The sequence below is a fragment of the Neomonachus schauinslandi genome, chromosome 1 (genome assembly GCF_002201575.2).
Source record: "Neomonachus schauinslandi chromosome 1, ASM220157v2, whole genome shotgun sequence".
NCBI classification, from domain to species: Eukaryota; Metazoa; Chordata; class Mammalia; order Carnivora; family Phocidae; genus Neomonachus; species Neomonachus schauinslandi.
The window spans coordinates 54,096,225-54,102,868 of NC_058403.1; positions in this window are offsets into that span (position 1 = coordinate 54,096,225).

Consider the following 6,644-nt stretch of genomic DNA (forward strand, 5'->3'; position numbering starts at 1 on the left):
TCAAGACATTCAGCATCACCCAGCAGCAATGAGACCAAACTCACCCTAGATCAGTGGAGACCCCAAGAGGAGCCAGAATTCTCACCTAACCCAGAAGCGATAAGGGCTCTCCACCCACCCTCAGGTGTCAATGGAGGCCAAGTGGAGAACCTAGACTTCTACCTCTGCCTGGTGGTAACCAGACAATGCCCCTCCCCCAACCCTTGCCAGAGCAGAGAGAGAGAAAACCAATTAAACAGAAGGTTGAAACAAGATCCAGAATCTCATACCATGATACAAAAATGTCCAGGTTTCATTAAAAAATCATAGTACCAAGAGCCAGGATGATTTCAACTGAATGAAGTAAAACAAGCAATAGATGCCATCACTGAGATTACAGTTTTTAAAGAATCTGCCATATTGTTTTCCAAAGTAACTATACCAGGTTACACTTCAATGAATCTCCAGAGAATTTTGCTGAGTTTAAAAACCCAGTCCAAAAAGTTACATGTTGTATGATTCCGTTTATATAACATTCTTGTAATGGCAAAATTATGGGAATGGAGAACAGGTTAGTGGCTGCCAAGGGTTAAGGAAGAGGTAGCAGTTGGTGGAAAGTGGGCGGAGCTATAATTTGGCAAGATGAGAGATCCTATGTTAGCATAAATATTCCATAGCCTGACTGTATCAATGTCAGTGTCCTGGTTGTGATACTGTATTATAGTTTTCAAGATGTTACCATTGCGGAAACTGGCTAAAGGGTCTTTTTCTTACAATTCCTTACAATTCCATGTGAATCTACCATGACCTCAAAATAAAACTGTTTAATTAGTAAAAAACAAGTACTATGTGAATATCAATATGGAAAAAGAAATGAAGTGGTGTGTGGTATTCAATATGATTCCAAGTTTTGAGAAGTGGTGCTGTGCCCAATGCAAATAATTTTAATCAATTAAAAATTAAAATTCAAATATTTTCCTTCCCCAAATTTTTATTTTATTCCAGACAGTAGCAAATTTACATAATCCCACTTCCTTGTACTTTTGCACCAATTCAATCACGCAGCCTTCACATAAACAAGGACAGACAATGACATATACCCTTTCCAAGATCTTACAACATATTCTGAAAGTGGCCAATGTTCTTCATGGGCACCAAACAAGTAATGGAATTACCATTGTTTATAAAATCCTGAGCTGAATGGGCCTTCCTCTCTTTCACACTCTTTGTCAAGAGTTGCAATTTTATCCTCATAATGTAATTTATTTGGTTAACAACTCCCACTGGGCTTGTAAACCCCAAGAGGGCATGCTCTGTGTCTGTCTGAGTAACTCTGCCTCCTTAGTGTCTGTCTCAGAGTCTGACAGATAACAGGTCTACAATGGACACTTAATGAACTAAAAAATACATTACTGAATGACTCTGTCTCTGCCCACTTCACCAATTCCACTTTTCTAGCAGCACAGAGCCTCATGGACTCATCTGTCCGCCTAGAGAATTCCCTGGGCAGTAGTCTTGATGCAGGCTATGGTTAGAGAGAGGTGGATTCATCTTTCTCACTTCGTTTCGGTTCATAAGTGTAAGGGGTATCCAGCTGTCCCTGAAGAGATGGATGCTACCACTGTCTTCTATTCCTGCTAGAAGTGGTTTAAAAAAATGAAACAAAGGGGAAAAAATTTAGTATCTACTCAGCGGGAAATAATGCAATTGTGCAAAATAACTCTGTGCCCTAGTTCATGTGATTTAGATTTGGTTAGAGATTTCCTTTTCTTTGAGCCTGCAAAGCCATTAGTCTGGTTTTCCTTAGGACTTCTTCAGTCAAAAGCTCAGCCTAACAAATCACAGAGAAGACAATTGATCTTCTACTCTAGTACCTGTATTTTAATGTTTCGTGATCCCAAACAAGTCACACATTCCATTGTTCTCACTTGATAGGGCCTTAGCATTTGAAATTGCTATTCAGTCAGTATACCAGGTAGACTCGCTATGACCACACTAGCTTTGTTGAAACGTATTTCTGCCTTAAAACATGTAGTTGGAAATACTAAATAATTTTCAAAAATAGAAGTCAAGCAGAGAGTGTGTGTTTTAATGGGCAATCTTGACCTATATAGAAAAAAATTATACATTTCCTGACTTTACTCAGAACAGGGAGCAGTGTGCAGAGCTACCTAATGTCATTTGTATAGACACCAATTATTTTACAGAGAGGTCATTGAACTATCCGAAATATGTTCATTAGGTTGGGCATTCACGGTTAAGGCACAAATTTCACTTTTTTTTTTTTTAAAACAGGGAATGCGGGAGCAAACAACAGGGAGAAACAACAGCAATTTCATTTTTAATGTAGGAATTGCATTTCTTAACACAATTACCTTGTCATTGTCCCCTCCAACCTTTCCACTGTGCCCTGCCTCCAAAAGCCCATTCTCCTACTTCTGGTCTTCACCTTGATCACCTGTTCTAACTCACCTCATAATGAACTAGAGGAGAGATTTTTTAAAAAGCGGGGGGAGGGGAGATGCAGTCCATTTAGGCCCTCAGAATTCATGATTGGATCACAAACTACCTTTACAGATTACTTCAAGAGAAACCCAAGTAATAGAAACAATATTTCAAAGTCAAACTGTTTTGCTTTCAACAGCATCCTTCTCAAATCAGTGCTGAACAAAATCACTAAACGAATTACCATTGCTTCTTTATGTTTCATATTTATTTTTTTTGCTTAACAAAAATAGAAACCATCAAAACGGACTTTCCTTCAAATAAACAGTATTGGAAAAAGATTAAAGTGACCAATCCTTCAGATGGTGATTTTAATGCCTTTTCAATTTGTTTTGCATAATTGAATTATTTGCAGTGTTCCATATCCATACTTGTATATGGATTCTTGATCACATGGATTGTGTTATCATGGATAAAATGCCTGTATCATAAATCTCTGCCTCATTTATTTTTTTTGTTCAGTTTCAAATAAACTTGCTTTTAAAACTGAAGTCTGCCTTCGGCTCAGGTCATGATCCCAGGGTCCTGGGATCGAGCCCCACATCCGGCTCCTGGCTTGGCAGGGAGCCTGCTTCTCCCTTTCCCTCTTCCTCTCCTCCTGCTCATGCTCTCTCTCTCTCTATCTCTGTGTCTTGATGAGTAAATATAAAAAAACCCCAAAAACTTGAAGTCATCTTTCTATAAATGTTTCTTACTTCTTATCTTTACCATATTTAATTATAGCAAACTGTTCATATCCAAATTGCCATCATTTTTCAAGCTTAAATTTGTTTTCTTTTGTTTCATTTTTGTGACCAATATAACAAGATTAGCATTTAAAATCATGCCAAGTGAATGTCTAATCATACCTTCCTAAAGAGACAACTGGTCAGAATAAATATTTCCTGAATATTAGTTCTTGGTAGGGTTTCTAAATGTGTTGTGGAAAAAAAAATTATACTGGAAAAATACCACCACTTATAAATATATAATCAAGAACTGGTTTAAGCCTGCCTTCGATGTTCAAATTGCCATATGTGATTTCCATGAAAAATGAAGATATATTTCAGCAATGTTTTATGTAACTTAGTGGGCTGCATCTGAAGGGAAGTTGTAAATTAAGGGATCTGTAACGACATCTAATCTGAAGTATGCTACATTTTAGGTAGAGAATATGAACAAGAGCAGAGTTTGTTATTATAAACTTTTTTAAAAAATATTTTATTTATTTTAGAGAAAGAGAAAGTGTGCAAGAGAGAGCACAAGCGGGGAAGGGAAGGGCAGAGGGAGAAGGAGAAGCAAACTGCCTGCTGAGCAGGGAGCCTGAGGTGGGGCAGGACTCTGAGATCATGACCTGAGCCAAAGGCAGATGTTTAACCTAATGAGCCACCCAGGCGCCCTTGTTATTACAAACTTGTCGAGAACCTTTCTTCCATTAATTGGTGGCATCAATGACAAGATACATTGTAAATATTACAAAGCAATATAAATGACTTTTGGGAAAAAATTTTCACTGGATTTCTTTCATTCCCAGCCCACCCCGTCTTTTTTTCTGCAACCCCTCTGCTGCAATCCCTCGCTCAAACCCTGGGAAGTAGTATTTCCCTGCAGATTCCTCTTGCTCATTAAACAAAGTCTGGCTGACTCCATAGAATAATCATCACCACAGCCTGTAATTGGCCTTAAGGAAGAAAAAAATACACAGATTTAACTATCTCTTTGATTCTAGTGCTTGCTGGAAGCAGGCACTGCAATTAAAGAGGAAAAGGAAACATGGAGATAAAGAGAGGGAGGAGAGAGCAGAGAAAGACCTGCTAAGTAAGTGGGTCCATACATACAGGTATGGACTTTTCATTCATTCATTCAGAAACTATGTGTGACTGAAACTAATAAAACACTAAATGTTAACTAAATTGAATTTAAATTAAAAATTAAAAAAAAAAAACAATATCTGCACCTACCATGTGTCAGCTGGATGATAAACCGTAAGGATAGAATAAGAGAAATTGATAATCATACAAAGAAGTATAAATCAGTGACTCTAAAAGAAAAAAAAAACAAACAAGAACTAAAGGTTCTCATTAAGGAACTTGGGGAAGCTTCCCAAGGATAGAGCATTTGAGCTAAAATCTGAAGGAGAGTAATTCTGGGTAAAGAGGAGAAGAAAAATCTTTTCTAGGAGTGGGTACAGCAGAGCAAAGGCCTGGGTCACGAGGAAGCATGGTGAGTGAAGAGAAATCGAAAACACAAAGTGTCCAGGATGGTGAGGGCACAGGGGAAACAGCGTGGAAGAGGCTTGAGCTGCAAGCAGAGCTGGACCATGTCTGGCTCCCAGAGCCTTGTGTTCATGACCAGTGGAGGGTTTCCAATTCCAATGACCAACGTGTTACCTCTCGCCAACATGTGCCACTGGGCTTGGACTCCTTTCATGGGCAAAGGAATCATACTGATCAAAAGCTGGTTGCCCAGACCAGGAATTTCAGCAGGAATTTGGACGGCAGAAGAGCTACACAAAATGCTGTGGTTCCCGAGAGTCAACTTCTATGTACTGGCATGTAGTCCTGCCTTTGGGTGGCTAAGGGGGTGAACAAAACAGAGTATCTGAAAGGAGGCCTGGAGAGAAGTGATAACACAGGAGTAACTGGTTGTTTTCTTTCCTCTTTATTTTAATATTCTTAGGAAAGTTTTACAGAGACAGATTTCAGACCATTATAACAAAGTGTGGCCCAAAGCTGGGGGGTTCTCAAGAAGGAAGACTGTTCTTGTGCTTGAGATGTCCGTGTATAGACTTGACAGATGGGTCAGAAGCCTCAAGCATAGATAGTGGATATTGAAATACACAGTAGCCAGTAAGTTTGCCATTCTTGATATATATATATATTTTAAACCAGAACACTTATTGTACAACTCATCATTGAAATCCTTTAGATGAACTGCATGCCACAATAGCTGCCCTCTTGGGCTGAGGTGTGGTTCCTTCATGGAATCCAGGCCAGAATCTATGGCATACCATTTTTACATGCCTCACAAGACCGGTCCTGGTGGCATTTCATCTCTTAGCCTTGGCCCTCCAGGGACACCTTCTCTTCTGCTTCCACATTTGCTGCAGGTCCACTTCTAAAGGTGGTACGCCTTCATATGTGTCTTATTGTGACACTTTACAAATGATGATGGCCCCTTGGTCATCTCATTTCTGTGGCCAAGACCAAAGAGGCCAGAAGAGAAGGATCCATCCTTGATATTCTTTATTATGCTGTGAACATTCTCCTGCATATTGGGCAACATTTGTTGCCTCGGTGGGTATGAAACAACAAAACAGTAGACAAATGACCCCGATTGTCAACAACCAAGGCAAAGATCCTTGAAGGACTCAAACAATAAAATTTTTGTCCTAAACAAAATCTGGGGAATGTTTGAGAATATATATGAAGAGCCAGGCTACAGTGCCCCCTATTAAATATTCTTTAGATTCTTTAGGAGGAGAAAATTTAATATAAAATAAAACTAGAAGCTAAGATTTCTGAAAATTGTCTGTGTTCTGACCATTTCGGGTACCTGATCCCTACCTGTAACCTGGTCCAAACCCAACTTAAACCCTTTTTTCTTTTTAAGATTTTATTGATTTATTTGATGGAGAGATAAAACACAAGCAGGGGAAGAAGCAGGGAGAGGGAGAGGGAGAAGCAGGCTCCCTGCCAAGCAAGGAGCCCAATGCGGGGCTCAATCCCAGGACCCTGGGATCATGACCTGAGCTGAAGGCAGATGCCCAACCAACTGAGCCACCCAGGCGCCCCAAACCCAACTTATACTTTGATAATAGAGGGAAAATAAAGAGCAGTGTAGCCCTCTGAAATCAACCCCCCTCTCTCATCCAGTTCTTGAGTAGAATCTAGGAAGATGCAAGGCCCATAATTTCCCCATGTGCTAAGGAGCAGTAGAGAAAACACAGTTTCCATGGCCCAAAGGGGGATGAAAGTAATATAATATATTTAATGCTCCTGGGAAGCACTTGGATGTGGCACAGAAACTTGAAGAGGCTTTTCTATGGGGACAAAAGGCCATAGCAGTGGTTTGGGTGAAGCAACAGTTGAAGACCAGAAGGGCAAGGTCATTGGTATGTGCTGTTCACTTGTATTATTTAGTTACTATAGACATCCATTTTGATTTCTTGTGTCTGTGCC